This window comes from Xenopus laevis, chromosome 7L, assembly GCF_017654675.1.
Source record: "Xenopus laevis strain J_2021 chromosome 7L, Xenopus_laevis_v10.1, whole genome shotgun sequence".
Taxonomy (NCBI): Eukaryota; Metazoa; Chordata; class Amphibia; order Anura; family Pipidae; genus Xenopus; species Xenopus laevis.
Window position 1 is genome coordinate 37,346,511 of NC_054383.1, and position 17,478 is coordinate 37,363,988.

The window sequence follows — 17,478 nt, forward strand, 5'->3', positions numbered from 1 at the left end:
CAGTATACTGTGTATATCAGTGTATACAATCTAAATGTCAAGGCTGATTACTAATCAATTTAAATTCTAATGCATTCTGCATTGGAATTAATTAAAAAATGAGCCATGTAATGGCAGCTTCAGGGACACATGTAACATCATTTCATTTGCAATAGCCCCTAACAACTTCACAACAGCAGCCCACGTCGCACTGAGCATGTGCAGTAGCATTGAAATGCAAGAGATGGACTAACAAGATCCAAGATGGGAATCTGCCACTGACAACTATGAAGCCATGTATCATTATTGTTATAATGCTCTGGGCTGGTACAGTTTCTTATATTAATCTATGCAAAGTAAAGCAAAACATTCACTTGCCTCATGCCATACACGTAGCACTTGTATTGGAATGGTTACACTGCACACCTGGAACTTTACTCACTTTTTCTGCTTTAGTGGTGCTGGTTATCCTCCAGCCTGACGAGGCCCTCCAATAGTAGCAATTTCAATTATGGATCCGCACACACCAATTTTCTGCAGTTTTCTTTAATTTTTATTAATTTTTATTCACCACCAATATCAACGTTTCGGGGGGTACAACCTCCCTTCGTCAGGATATATCCTGACGAAGGGAGGTTGTACCCCCCGAAACGTTGATATTGGTGGTGAATAAAAATTAAAGAAAACTGCAGAAAATTGGTGTGTGCGGATCCATAATTGAAATTGATACACGTAGCACTGCCTAGATACAAAAAATTTGAATTTTAATTCTCCCATAAGGCATCATGGGTGGAGACATGCAAATCACTCCTTTATGTACCTCTGCCCAACTATGCATCCAGAACCACTGGTTTAATAGCATAGATACAGACTAATGGTTCAGAGCCATGTATCCAAACTTACAGACAGCCTGTTTCAATCTTGTTAGATCTCATCAATGCAAGACATTGGAACATGGCTATGGGAGAATTTTAATTCTCCCATAAGGCATCATAGCCGGAGACATGCAAATCACTCCTTTATGTTTTATGTTCCAATGTCTTGCAATGACAAGATTGAAACAGGCTGTCTGCAAGTTTGGATACATGGCTCTGAACCATTAGGCTGTATCTATGCTATAAACCAGCGGTTCTGGATGCATAGTTGGCCAAAGGGACATAAATGAATGATTTGCATGTCTGCCCAAAATTCTCATTTTTTATATCTAGGCAGTGCTGTGTGTATGGCATGAGACAAGTAAATACCTTCTGATTCCAGAAGGCTTCACTTTGCATGTATTTGCTAGTGAATGGCTTTGTGGCTCCTTTCAGCCCTTCTCACCCTAACCAGGTTTCGGTTTTCCATTTATATAAATCTTGTACTCTCTGATGATGCGTCTATGGCCAGCTTTAGCCAGGCTCTCAAGCTATTACTGCCATTCAGTACTGCTAGTCTTGTGATGGGTTGGTTATGGGCAGAAGAAGGTGCTGAACAGTTTATGAATCAAGGTGCGAATGTGTTTGCCAACAATTAATTCAGCAAATAGCTTTGAACAGCCTGCTACAAGTTACAAAACAAAATAAAAGACATTGAAGCATTTTCTCATTTATTATAAATCAATTTCTAAACAGGAGTCAGGTCAAGTTTTACCAATAATTGTCTTTGTACAAAATAATCAAAGAGGTTTGTGTGATATGTTCCCAGCGTTTGGTTGATTCTATGAAGTCAAGAAGTATCCAGCTGTACTGTATCAATTTGAGGCGGAAGGAATCGTTTCTTTGGAGGGTTCCTCTTGCTGGCCGGCCTTGAGATCAGCCCATAAATATAGAATACATTACACATGCACATATAGCTGTCATATAAACAATTAAGCATGAAATGTTCACCTTTTAGCTTTAAATGTTTGCTATGTGTTTTATGTACACACACATTATTTAAAGTTTAAATCATGCGTGTGTATATAAAACACATAGCAAATTGCATACGCACAGATATTATCAATTCATAGTGAGTTTGAATGAAACCTTCTCTCCGTCATTTGCATGCAATCCCCCAGCTATGATGATAAAACATAAATATTAACACATTCGTTCTATTATATTTTTCTCAGGTGCAAGAACGCTAGGGGTGCAATATAGAAGAAACACACCTTCAGCTAGTCTGTTGTGTATAAATAACTGGTTCCAAGTGTTGCCTTTAATGTGCCTTCTGCCCTGCCGTTGTCCATAAAAGGCAAATATATTAGTGTAAGTGAAGTAGAGCCAGGCACTTGCAGATTTACTGCAAAAAGTGAGATAAAACTTTTTGCAGTAAATCTGCAAGTGTCTGGCTCTACTTCACTTATACTAAGCTAGTCTGTTGTGCCGCCCCTGGTTTCATACACACACACACATACTTTTGATTAAATCCTTCACAAAAGCACACTGGGCAAATTTGCATCACACAAAAATAACACCTATCTCTATGTATCTCTATACATTTTGTGAATCTACAAACCTATTCTATTCAGTGAAGCATCTCTGTTGCCCTTGTGGTCAACAGCGATGTTGTATCTTTTGGGAACCCATCAATTTTTAATCTTCTCCTCTCCTATAACCTTGAAATACAAAATCTCTGCAACACTTGAGAAAAATATGTGATAGTCATTAGGAAAACCAACAATAGCACAATTACAAGGCCAATTCTGTAACCTTTAATTAATGGTGCTACTGTAACTTAGTACAAAGTCTAAGTCTAAAAATATCTAGGGCCATAGGTTAGGAGTTTCATTTTAAATGATCAATGTGTGCCCATGATGTAGTATAGGGGTATATGGGGTACTGAAAGGGGAAATAAAGGGTTATGAGTATAAAGGCTAATGACTATGAAAGGGAGAAGAAGCAACTCTCGGGGGAAGAGAAGAAGCACAGAATTAGACTTTGAGGGCAAAAACTATTAAAAGAGAAAGAACACAGAACGCTACTGTACACTGTCCATTTATAGAAAATGTGTGTGCCCATGATGTAGTGTAGGGGTATATGGGGTGCTGAATAACATATTTGCTAAAAGCTGTATTAAAATAAAGCCTAATGACTATGACAGGAAGAAGAAGCACAGAATTGCACAGTGGAGAAGTGAAGTTGCACAGCGAGGAAGAGAAGCAGCAAAGCATTAGCTACTGAGGGAGAAAACTACCAAAGGGAGAAGAACACAGAATGCATGTGGGGGATTAGGTTTATTGAGGGGGATTAGGTTTATTGAGGTGCTATTATATGGGGGGGCTGATGTGCTGTAAATGTTTGAGGGAATTGGGGGTATTGAGGTGCTATTATATGGGGGGCTGATGTGCTGTAAGTGTTTGGAGGGTTAGGTGTACAACTCTCTTGATTTCAGCTAATTGGTTACCAGGCAGTAACCAATCAGTGATTGGACGCGGGGCACACGGGTCACATCTGCATGATAAGGATCTATCTATTTGCCCAGTTTTTATTTTTACACTGAAGTATTCCTTTAAAGGAGAACTACCCCTTTAATACCTATGACCTATGAATCAGCTATTCAACCTGCCTGAATTCCTTGCAATGGCACACACCATCTTCCACCCTTATCATCTGTTCTCCTTCTTTTCTGCTAAAAGTTGAATGTATTGTTTCTAGAAAGTACACTGGAGAGACTTCCGGTTATGGCGCATGAGAGAGTGGAAGTGCGGGAATGAAGCTCTGCGTGTCACTATCAATATCTGCTATTTAATGCCTGCTAACCATTTCAAATACTTACCTTAAATGTTCTCGAAGTTCTCTTCATCTTCGGTGGATCTTTTGAGAGATGTCTGGCTCGAGGAGACGCGATAGTGAATGAAGGATGATTTCAGATAAGGGGTCCGACGGAACTCCTAATGGCGTCTAGGGGACTCTTGTCCCGAAAACCTGTGTTTTGGACGAGCAAAGTGGATTTCAGCCCAGGACGAATCTCGCGTAAATATAAAAACCTTTATGGTTATTCAAACATTATTTCAGCAACATTGGAAAACTAATGGCGCAGTCCGTGTGAGGAACGGTTAGTCGTTTTAGTCTCCAGAGAAATATTTACCTCACGACTAAGGGATTCTCAATTTGGAAGCCTGTATTATTGTGAAGTAAGAGACAGATTGGTCTGGGACTAAAACTTACTAAAACATTAACGTCTTTATAGACGTTTTCCCATTATTCAAGCAGCATTTCAATATGAGTGACGCAGTTCATGTGAGGAAAGTTAAGCTGGTCAAGTCTCAGGAGAAATATTTACCTCACGTTTAACTTTTCTGCAGTTTACTTTATACAAGACTATGTTTGCATTATCTCACGACTAAGGGATTCTCAATTCGGAAGCCTGTATTACTGTGAAGTAAGAGAAAGATAACTCTGAGACTAAAACCTACTAAAATATCAACATCTTTATAGACATTTTCACACTATTCCAGCAGTCTTGCAAAACGAGTGACGCAGTTTCATGTGAGGAAAGTTTAATTTGGTCAAGTCTCCAGAGAAATATTTACCTCACGAATTACTTTTCTACAGTTTACTATATACAAGATATGTTTGCAACTCGGGATTGACTTTGACTTTTTGTTGTATTTTATTTTTCTATCTCTCAAGGAATTGGCGCCATTTTGGCAGTAATATTTGACTTGCCTGTTTATACAAAGTTTGGTACAGTCTAAAATTGACTTCACAAAGTGGAGTATTGTGATTTGCAACTAATTATACTACAACTAAATACTTTTCAACAAGTCTGAATAGATTTTGGTGTAGATTTCAATCTCCCTATCTCAAGAATTTCTCTAATGACACAAACTTGGCGTCATTTTATTGTAGCTGCAACATCTGAATAGTTTGTCTACGAGATTTAATTTTCTCATTAAAAAAAAAAAAAAACACTTAAGAGACTATAGATGATATTTGAGACTGTGACTTGAGATTTTTGTTAACTTTCTGCTGAGACTTGCCTTATCGAATTTTTGTTAATCAATTTTGCTGGTTAAGTCCTTGAATATTCAGATACTTAATTCAGAAATCGATACGGATGGTAGATATGTAATTGCTGAGGTTCTTTTACAAAACAAAATATGGCACATGGGTTCTTTATATGCCCCCAATTCTGGTAAAGAGGAATTTTATGTTCAGATAATTCAGAAAATTGTATCTTATCCACAACATAGGTTTATCATTGGAGGTGACTTAAATGAATCTTATTTATGGCCTTTAGACAAAAGTGGTTTAGTCCGAAAACAACCATTAAGGAAATCTAAATTACTGTCAAATTTTGAAAACCAAACTAAATTAATAGATCTTTAGGATGCTACATCCGACAGAGAGGGATTTTACTTTTTTTTCTCATCCTCATGGGATAGGAACTTGAATTGATTATTTATTTTCGTCAATTGATATCTTAAATAAAACAAGATCTGCAAGTATTGGTAATATTAACTTGTTGGACCATGCCCCAGTCCTGATTGAAATAGAGTTGTTCCCTGTCCCAAAATCGTATGTACCATGGTCTTATCCCACTGAATTTCAAAGATAAACCAGAATTTAATAACATGTTAAAAGAAAGATGGGATCTTTTTCTAAAAGATAATGCTGAACATCAAGACAATCTTCCATTGTTATGGGATTCATGGAAAGCGGTTATTCGAGGAGAAATAACTTTTTATAAAATTTATTTTAGAAGGAAAATAGATAAAGAATTTCTCTTTCATACTGAAATACAAAAGAAAGCTTACTTGAATTTTATTATGCATCCCTCAAAACAAAATAGTGAAAGATATAAAGAATCTTTAGAAAATCTGAAACATTGGACTAATTTGAGAGATCAAACTTCTATGATATATTATAAAGCTAAATGGAATAATTTGCATAATAAATCTAATCGATTTCTAGCTAACTTATCCAAAAATGGTAATAGACCACATTAGCCAATTCTTCTTAAAAATAGTTTAAATCAATTAACTAATTCTCCAAAGGAATATTTTCAAAAATTATTTTGAATCTGTTTATTCTCCTTCACACACTAATACTAATGATTGTTTGGATTTTCTTTCAAAGATTAACTTTCCAAAATTATCTAAGGTACAATTAGACTTACTAAACCAACCAATTAACACGCAAGAAGTGCTTTCCATTATAACTTCACTTAAGGACTTTAAAGCAGGAGGTCCAGATGGATTAACATCTCCATTTTATAAGTCATTAAAAATGGAAATAACCCCTTTTTTAACTAACTTATATAATGAAATTTATTGTAAGGGGAAGTTTTTAGACTCTAGCTCTACTTCTCATATTAAACTAATTCCAAAAGAGGGAAAGGATCCTTCTCTACCAGCTTCTTTTAGGTCAATTTCTTTAATTAATCTCGATTTTAAGATAGGTTATCCCAGATATTACCCAGCATTATTTCCCCTCAACAAAATGCCTTTGTAAAGAACAGAACAGGTGTTAAAAACATACTTACTCTGTTGAATGTTATCTATAAAGCTAAGAAATCTACAACTCCGTGTTCTTTATTAAGCTTAGATGCTGAAAAAGCTTTTGATAATGTTTCATGGAAATATCTTTCGGAATGTTGTGATCAATTTGGTTTTGAAGGAAAATTTATTGATTTACTCAACTCCATTTATTCTAATCCTAAAGCAAATATTGCTGTAGCTGGAGAACTTTCTGAAACGTTTGGTCTCTTCAGAGGTACTCGTCAAGGTTGCCCTCTATCCCCTCTTTTATTTAATATCTCTATGGAGCCTCTGATCAGATTTTTAGATTCTTCCGATATTTTTAAGGGATTGAACATTGATGGTAAACATATTAAATCTTTAGCATATGCTGATGATCTTCTTTTGATTGTTAGTAATCCTATTTTATCACTTAAAAATATCTTCACGTTTTTTGATAATTACAAAAAATTTTCAGGATATATTATTAACTCTAGTAAAACTGAGATTTTGAACATTTGTAGTGTGATTCCACGTCAATTACTTATATATCTTCATCTTACATCACCTGCTGGTAAAATAAAATACTTTGGTATTTTTATCTCTACGGATCTTTGTAAATTATATTCTTTAAATTACACTCCTTTAATTCAGAATATGAATGTCCTTTGCAAGAAATGGATTAATAGTCCACTAAATTTAATGGGAAGAGTGGCATTATTTAAAATGCTAATTTTTCCAAAGATTTTATATCCCATCCTTAACTTACCCTTATTGTTAAAACATTCTGATATTCAAAAGTTAGACCGTATTTTGAGCAATTTTCTTTGGCAGAATAAAAAACCAAAAATTTCTTTAATGAGGTTGAGAAATTCTAAATTTTCAGGAGGACTTAATGTTCCTAATTTTAGGAAATTTAATTTAGCTTCAAATACTAGATACATTTTTGAGTGGTTATCTGGTAAGGAGAAATTCAGTAATCTTGATCTTGAATTATTCCTAGATTCCAAAGAACATATTACATCCTCTCTTCATAAAATCTGGTCTGACCAACATATTGATATTAAAAAAAATACTATCTATAGAGATACGGTTATTACATGGAAGATTTTGTGTAAACATAACTTAAACTATAACATCTCGCCTTTTCTTTCCCCCTTTTTTTTTAAAAGGCTTTCCTAAAAAACAAAGTAATCAGTTTTCTTATAAATGGAGACAATTTGGTACATCCCAAATTAGACATATTGTAGATCCTGATACAGGTAATCCTTTTTCTTGGGAAATAGTTAAAAAGGTTATATAACCTTTCAGAAAGAGACAGACTAATCTATTCACAAATTAGACAAGGGTTTTCATTAATTGGAAGCAGAACTAGGTCGCAATTAAGAAATAATCAGTTCTACAATTCAATATTGCAATTATCGGATGACCCTAGTCTTAATAGTATTCCTTTGATATCATCGCATTTACTTAGTAAACTTGCCTGGGTTAAAGATCCATTTGTCAATTCATCAGCTAAATGGACTTCCTTTTTGGAAACTAATGTAACATCTAAAGACCTTTTGAGGTCCTTCCAAAATTTCAGGAAATATGTAAATTCTGAGGGTTGGAGAGATCAACATTATCGATTTACTTATCTTGGATATGGAATACTATTCCAGAACTCTATGGACTCTCAAAAGGTTTCCTATTGTCCTAAGTGTAGAGAGCAAGGTGTTGATTTTTTTCATTATATATGGTCGTGCCCATTTATTAAACAGTTTTGGGAGTATGTTACCTGCTTTATTAAAAAGTCTATTAATTCAGATATTGTATTAAATCCACATTTTGCTTTATTGGGTCTGAAGGACTCCTTTTTGGAGGCAAATAAAATTTCATGAACAAATTTTTCAACCGAAATATTTGACTATTGCTGGTTAGTCCTGGCAGCTTCCCGGAAATCTATTTTCTTATGTTGGATTAGAGATGATTCTCCACAGTTGAAAGATGTATTTTCATATTTATACAATTTATGTATCCAAGAGGTCATTAGATATAGAGTTTATGAATTATCTCAGAGGAATAGGATTGAACGTAGATGGTCTTTTTATATTGCAACTCTTGATGATGCTAAAAGAAAATTCATTCACAAACTTATGGGGAAAGATGATGAAAACTAGTTATTTTATTTAGAGACTAAGCCCTTTCACAAAATGCATTGTTTATCTTATTTAAATCTTCTTGATTGAGTCTTCAATTTTATTTTGTAAAGCTTGAGCTATATGGAAAGTACAGGTCTATTTATATTTATATATTTATATTTGTTTTAACATTTTTTTGTTCCAATGTGTATGGTTGATATTGTACAAATTCTTTTTGAATTACATATACATGTTTCTGCATAGCCATACGCTTGTGATTATCAAAAAGATATGTAAATTATTCATATTTTATTGCAAACTCAATAAAAAGAATTTGAAATGAAAAAAGAAAATACACTGTTACTCCACATTTTATTCTGTTCTGCATTTCTTGATAAGATCTTTCTGTCATAATAAATACATGGTGTTCAACCCCAGGAAGATCTCCATTGTGTTGGAAATGTGTTTAGCCTTTAGTTTCCCTTTTTTGTAGGAAACACAATGGTATCTCCTTGGCCTGTTTCAGTGGTTGGTGGAAGCTGCACAATTAAATATTCTTTTTTTTCTTAGATGCCTTTTTTGCTGTTCTTGCTGAAATATGAGCTGCTCTAAAGGATTTTCTTTTTCCGCTTAATTGAAATAAAATGTCATTGTCCAATCAGTTCATGTGAAGGTCATGTCTGTTAATGACTGACATAAGAACAGACTTCACTTTGTACGATGGTCTGGGGGTGTCAGTCAAGGTTGAAAGTCAAACCATTGTGCTGTTTCTTGCCTCTAAGCGAAAGGGACTCACATAACAGGGATTTTGGAGGGACACAGTGCTGCGTATGGGGTTTGGGCTGAACACATTTATATGCTGCATTGCTCAAGTGTCAGGGACAGTGGCATAACTAGATGATCCTGGGCCCCACAGCAAAAATAATTTTAGGACCCAAAATATCCAGAGGCTGTCCTGTTTTACCAATATATATTGGGTCTGCACGGTCTGCTTCCTCTGTAGTTACACCACTGGTAAGGGGGAGGCAGCAGCTGGAAGTCTGAGAGCAGATGCCTGAGAAAGTAGCTCAATAAAAAGAGTAAAATTTTCTATGGTTTTGTAACTATTAATGGGGTTGTTTAAGTTTTAGTTAACTTTTAGTATGATGCAAGGTGTGATATTATGAGACAATTTACAATCACATTTCAGTCATGATAATTGTGTTTTTTGAGTTATTTAGCTTTTTATTCAGCAGCTCTTCAGTTTGCAATTTTAGCAATCCGGTAGCTAGGATTCAAATTACCCTAGCAACCATGCACTGATTTGTATAAGAGACTGGGATATGAATAGAAGAGGGTAAGAATAGAAAGATGAGTAATGAAAAGTAGCAATAACATTACACTTGTAGCCTTACAGAGTATTTGTTTTTAGATGGGGTCAGTGACCCCCATTTGAAATCTGGAAAGAGTCATAAGAAGAAGGCAAATAATTTAAAAACTTGCTCAGTTGCTCAGAATTGGCCATTCTATAACATACTAAAAGTTAACTTAAAGAATAACTAAAGCCTAACTAAAGAACCAGCTAGAAATATTGTATATTATTTTTGTGCTTCTGAAATGGTGGCCCTATGCTTTTAAAAAATGGGTGTTGGTTTGGGCAATCTCTCTGTCTCTTAAAAGCCACATAGCAGCGGGGGAGGATTTATCCCTCAGTCTGAAACCAAGGTTCAAGAGACACTAATTACAAGTAATACTACTATGCAGAGAACATGAAAACTTTTGATACTATGACCAGAGTTAAACAAGTTAGGGACCACTGTATGGGGTTTACCTTGACATGGTATAGTGGCTTAAGAAACAAGTAAAAAAAGGCAATCTTATCTATTAGTATAAGATTCACTTCACAGATTGGGGGAGGTATCAAATACTGGTGTCAGTTAATTAGAAGAGAAAAAGATAGTAAAACCCCACACTCTCCAGCAAAATCTGTTCTGTATGATTTATGGTTCCCCTAATGTTGTGTATCGGTAATTACACTGTACAATGAATACAAAAAACACTGTAATTACCGGTACACAACATTAGGGGAACCATATATCATACAGAACAGATTTTGCTGGAGAGTGTGGGGTTTTACTATCTTTTTCTCTTCTAATAAAATGGTATGGTGGCTTATCAACTTTATGATCATAACTTTGTTACTAAAAACCCCTGTTTTTGTAAACACATGCACTTGCATATATACTGAATTACTTATGAGACAGGGGACCAGGGAATGTGCACTGATTAATTGGCCAAATCAGTAGCACTTCCATTATACTTAAAATTAAATACACTTTAACTTAGCCTTTTGAGTGCTCCCACAACCCTCCTTTTTGTATATATGCACCAGCCCAAGACAACCGCAGCCCTTTAGCAGTAAAGATCTGTGTCTCCAAAGATGCCATAGTATATCCCCAACTTCTTTTCTGCTTATTCGCTGCACGTGCTCTGTGCTGCTGTCACTTACTGAGCTTAGGGACCCACTCACAATATACAGTACACGTAGAATAGAAATGTCACAATAAAAGGCTGATTAGTAATTACTACAGATAATTACTACATGGCAGTAAAGATCAGAATTTAATAATCAGCCCTGTAGCATCAGCTTATATTACAGACCAACCTAATTTTCTGCTCGATAATTTGCAATGACCCTTAAGCTTAGCTCAATAGCTTATCAGACCCCACTGAGCATGTGAGTGTCGTAGACACTTTCCAAGATGGTCATCCCCTGTGACAAGTTTGAAGTCCTGGATCATTGCTGCTATTGAGAAGCTGAAACTTTAGGCTCGTCCATTAAGTACAGTATATGAAATATGGCATTTTTAGCCATATTCATTTTTAGGGGTTAGTTCTTCTTTAAGGGTGAACCACCCCTTTAAAGCATAAGGACTAAGACCTCCAAGGTGACTATTGCTAATAACCTTATAATTTGTGGTGAGGGGTTTATTATTCTATAATATCCCATTATATGGGTAATATTGATCATATTCAATTATAGATGAATACACAATTATTCCAAATCCTCTTAGCAATGGCAAGAATTATATAGAAAATACATGAAATATATGGAAAGATAGCTTTATAATAATACATAGATAAAAATATATACCACCTGTTCCACAGAAAGGAACACAAGTTGGGTTACAGTCACTGGAAATGTGGAGCCCCATACTCCCTCTTGGTCAAACCCTGGTCTGCCTGGTACTGTCTCTGATCCAAATGAGACACTGCCCTTTTAACACAAGCTTGCTGGCAGGACTCCAGACTGTCCGGTGGTGATTCTGCATACAGTTATTAGTATGGTACCTGCTATTCTAAATGCTTGAGACCTGGTATTTTCCATTTAACAGATAGTTAGGATCAAGTACAAGCTACTGTTTTATTATTACAGAGAAAGGAAATATTTAAAAAAAAATTAATTATTTGGATAAAATGTAGTCTATGGGAGACAACCTTCTTGTAATTCGGAGCATTCTGAAAAATGGTCTCAGGTCCTCTTTGGCGCCATGTCCAAGATGGCAGTGGCCATAGCCACCACGTGGACCGCAGCTCCAGCGCAGTGATGCCGGTGCGCGGATGCGTGACGTTATCACGTCACGTCTGGCGCCAAAATTCAAAATAAAAGGATCCTGAGGTCACGGGTTCAATGCCCGAATATAGGAATTATTCACTGCATTCCTGAGTGTTCTATAATTCGTATTGTATTGATTCATGGACTTTGACCCTGCCTGGACCTTGACTATGCTACTTATCTGCCTGCCTTTTGAACTATTGCCTGATTATCGACTACGACTACTCCTGATCCTCAATTGTACTTCGAACTTGGACTTTTGCCTGAAGCTTCCTCCTTGGTCCGCTCTCCTCCCGATGGGAGTCGATAGTCCCTCTGACAAATGGATCCCGTACCTGTACTGCCCATACATCAAAATAAAGGGTCACCTAAATAAATGGGCAAAAGGAGTATTTGCCCAGCACCCACCATCAACACTTTTTGAATTCATTTTTTCGCACTCCGTGCAGAGGTCTTCTCCTCTATACAAGGTCGGGGACAAGGTGTGGTTATCCACTAAGAATATTCATTTGAAGATTCCTTCTCCCAAATTGGGCCCGAGATTTGTTGCTCCTTTCTCCAGTCAATCCAGTAGCTGTCTGACTAATACTTCCACCTGAGATGCAAATTCCCAATGTGTTTCATGTCTCCCTGGTTAAACCAGCAGTTTCCAATTGTTTCAGATCAACCTCCTCCTTCATCAATCTCCGTGGACGGACAACAGGAGTACAAGGTGGAAAAGATCTTGGATTCCAGAATCTCCAGGGGGTCTCTACAGTTATTAAGTGGAAGGGTTTTGGTCCTGAAGAATGCTCATGGGAGAAACACTCCGATGTACATGCCCTTTGCTTGGTAAGGGAATTCCACAGTAAATTTCCACAGAAACCAGGTCCAGTGGCCCACTCGGGGGGGGGGGAGGTAATGTCAGGAGCGCCTGACATTTCTTTTCATTTTTCATTTAATATCTGACTTCAGGTGTCCCTTAGTGTTGCAGCTTCACACAGATCACCTAGTGCAGGGCTGTCCAACTGGTGGCCCGCAACCCCCCCTTCTGTGGCCCCCCCACCTACCTGCTGTGTTTGCTTACCATATGTAATCTTTAAAAGGTATCACTACAGGGATTAATTGACCCCTGCATTGTTTAAACCTCAAATTCAGACTAATCCCCTGTATTGTTCACACCTGTGATCCTCCTGCATTGTTCACACTTGTGACACCTCTATTGTTCACATCCTAAAGCCTGTACTGTTCCACCTGAGACCCAGACTGAAACTGCCCACATTGTTCACCTGTTCACACATTATTCAAAATGCTAATGGGGCACCCGCACTGTGTCACAGTATGTAGCACATATTAGAATGATAGCTTTCCCTGTCTCCTGCTCTGTTCTGCCTTCCCTCCCTGTGTGTGCCATTCTCTGCTTGCCCAGTGCTGCTTATGTGTGCCATTCTCTGCTTGCCCAGTGCTGCCTGTGTGTGCCATTCTCTGCTTGCCCAGTGGTGCTTGTGTGTGCCATTCTCTGCTTGCCCAGTGCTGCTTGTGTGTGCCATTCTCTGCTTACTCAGTGCTGCTTGTGTGTGCCATTCTCTGCTTGCCCAGTGCTGCTTATGTGTGCCATTCTCTGCTTGCCCAGTGCTGCCTGTGTGTGCCATTCTCTGCTTGCCCAGTGGTGCTTGTGTGTGCCATTCTCTGCTTGCCCAGTGCTGCTTGTGTGTGCCATTCTCTGCTTACTCAGTGCTGCTTGTGTGTGCCATTCTCTGCTTGCCCAGTGCTGCTTATGTGTGCCATTCTCTGCTTGCCCAGTGCTGCCTGTGTGTGCCATTCTCTGCTTGCCCAGTGCTGCTTGTGTGTGCCATTCTCTGCTTGCCCAGTGCTGCTTGTGTGTGCCATTCTCTGCTTACTCAGTGCTGCTTGTGTGTGCCATTCTCTGCTTGCCCAGTGCTGCTTGTGTGTGCCATTCTCTGCTTGCCCAGTGCTGCTTGTGTGTGCCATTCTCTGCTTGCCCAGTGCTGCCTGTGTGTGCCATTCTCTGCTTGCCCAGTGCTGCCTGTGTGTGCCATAGTCTGCTTGCCCAGTGCGGCTTGTGTGTACCATTCTCTGCTTGTGCAGTGCTGCTTGTGTGTGCCATTCTCTGCTTGCCCAGTGCTGCTTGTGTGTGCCATTCTCTGCTTACTCAGTGCTGCTTGGGTGTGCCATTCTCTGCTTGCCCTACGCTACCTGTTGGATGTAAGCCTGTTAGGGGTTTGTTCTTGGGGTGTGTTAGCATTTGTAAATTGTTGTTAAGGGCCCCTAAGGATCATGTGTTGGGGAGTTGTTGTATTATCCACAGGGGAGGATGAGGCATATGGATTTAAGGGTATTTTTTAACATGACTTCAATTTTTCACATATGAGTGATGAGAGATTTCCCTCAGTGAGCATCAACCATTTGGTTTTTTGGTGTGCTACCAATGTTAATGTAGATATGATCTTGAAAGGTCTTGTGGTAACAAGGGTGTGGTTTAAAGGGGGAGTGGCCAACACTAACTTCTATTGTCGGCCCTCCACCACATAGGCCAGTAATATTTTGGCCCTCAGTACCACAGAAGTTGGACAGCACTGACCTAGTGTATTGCACATTGTTATAAACACAACACAATGGAAATGACAACCTGCACCTGATTTACTAGAGTGGGAGCTAATTGGCACCCACATTGGTAAATCATGCACAAGTAGCCAGCTGCTATTAAGCTTTAATGGTGAATTGTGATTTTCTTGTGTTTTTATGCACATTACATTTGCCTTCATAAATAAGCCTAAATCATGTACAAACATGCTAAATGATGAAATGCCATTTTTTGTCACTAGATGGCACTATACAAGTAAATGCGCACCCTCCAAAAGCACACACATGAATATTTGCAAACGGGATTTTAAAGGGCATTCAGCCCTAGCAGAGATTTTTTATTTACTTTGCAGCCTTTTGGGTACTTTTTTATTGCCTTATCATGTCTTTCTTAACTTCCCCAGATACATTGTTAATGATCAGAATGACACAAGGTAACATATGAAATGTAATACTATGGTTTCTAGTTCCACTTGCTAGTCGGATTACGACAGAGGAACATCCGTGTGCTGCCATACTAATTCTCTTAGCATGTGCTCTGTTTTTGCACCACTGGAAAACATTAGGAGCATGCTCAAAGTAAATAGGCACATTCAAGGGCAGGTCATACCCAAATTAAAAATGTGCTTAATAAAAGAAAACCTTTCATTCAGTTATATTTTGATGAAGAATTGTCAGTGTTTATAATGTTATTTGTAAAAATATTTGTTATTGAAAGCAGCATTTGCTTAACTCCTGGTTGTTACTTTTTTAACAATGTTGCAAAAGTCTAAGTTCCCCAGCAAAGACAGGTCTGTTAATTATCTGGCTTGTATTAGTGTCTGATCCACCAGGACAGAGAATAGAAAGGGACAGACAAACACTACTTTCAATAGCATCACATATACAATTAGCTTGAAAACCACAGAAACATTGTAATTAATGTATAATGCTTATGTTTTCTTTTATTCAGGGGCGCTCCCCAATGAGGCGAGTTAAGACACTCGCCTCAGGTGGCAGAGGGGGCGGCAAAAGGAAGCCTGCCTCATGTGGCAAAATGGCCGGGATCACCCCTTCTTTTATTAGGAAAAATACATTGGGGTTGATGATCCATTTAAAGTGTGAAATGTTATTAGATAATGGGAGAAATTGTCTGGACTCTGCAGATTGCATTTAATTAAACCTTAAATGATCTATTGAAGATTCACCCAGAATTTACCCCCAACCAACTTGCAAACATAACAGTAGTGTAATATAAAAACACCACTAAATATTAGGTGAATAAACAGAAACACAAGTCACAGATTTATTTATAACCATTTTTAAATCAGGAAGTTTCCTCATCCCAGGAAATATGGCCCCAAAAAACAAAATAATCACAACCAAAATCAGGAGTATGTACCAAGGAGCGGCAAGGACTCCAGCACGGGCTCCCCAAGCTTCTCTTCTCTAGATGCTGTTTTTAGAATTTCTGGGTTCAAACTGGGTTCAGGAGGAGGCTGAAAAATAATGTCTTGTTATTGTTGCAACTGATTTCAGCTCCAGTGCCAAGCACACACTCTATTGATTTCTTTGGGAGCAGCACTAAAAGGTCTTTCTTACCTGTACTCGTGTAGTGCTACATGAGGGATGAGCAGTGGTGCTACAGGGCAAATGTGCAAAACCTTCGAGATTGTTGCATCCAAATAGGGGAGAGTTCTTCTGTAACTCAGCACAGGGTGTCTCACAAACCCAACCTTAAAATCAAGCTCCTAAAATGGCCATAGAAGCACAGATAATATTGTATGAAAATAATTTTCTTACAATATTCGGTGCGTGTATGGTGGGAAAAGAGCCGACTGATATCGGCAGAAGACTTGGATATCGGTCGGCTCGCCGATCGGGCTGCACGGAAAGTTTTGGTCGGGTACCTTTGAAGTCAGCATCGGCCGTTGTTAGTGCTGAATCGACGACTGACGATTTTACTCTACACGTGTGTGTGAAACGAACAATCTTTATTGGAAAGATCGAAATTGTTACGTCTGTGGCCACCTTTAGTCTGAACCTATTTGTAAAATAAGAAAGATTCCCAGTTATGATTACCTAAGGATTTCTCCTAATGCAATCCATTATATTGAGAAACTTACCATTCCAGAGAAAAAGATTCTTAACCTAATGGGTAAATAACCACAGTGCTAGAAGTATATAAAGAGCTTAAACTACTCCGAGAAATAATTCGCCAGAAATACAATCCGCAGGGAGATCGCTAATTCACTAACAGGCTAGAGGACAATTTGCTAGCAAAAGAGTTCATCGCTAAGAAAGTTTCGCACCCTCGCAAATTTTTATCAGGTGAGCTATCGTTACTCTGATAATTTACTAAAGTGTGAGTTTTCCATTACGTTACCCCTTTCACCAGAGTCAGCTTTGCCAGGTTATACCTGGTGAACTGAAAAGATGAAGTTACATCCTCCTTCATCTTATGTCAGTTATGGTAATGTATTCTACAGAATACATATAGCATTCTATCTTGCACTATTGTGGCTAATCTATTTGCAGTGAACTTCCTCTGAAGCTTTCTTTCTCCTTTAATGGAGCAGTTTGCAGTTCTGTACTTGTATCTACACAACTGAATCCTTTATGAGAATACTAGTTGCTGGATAAACCAGAACAAGGAGATTGCCTCTCAAAGGTAAAACTGGCCTAGTGAGAAATGTTGGTTTGGGGTGACATGGGGATACTCCAGGTCATTTAGTCAATGTGCAGGAACCTCAAGACTGATTTCATTGGTAAAGCCGGGCACCATGTATTTTTTAAGGAGG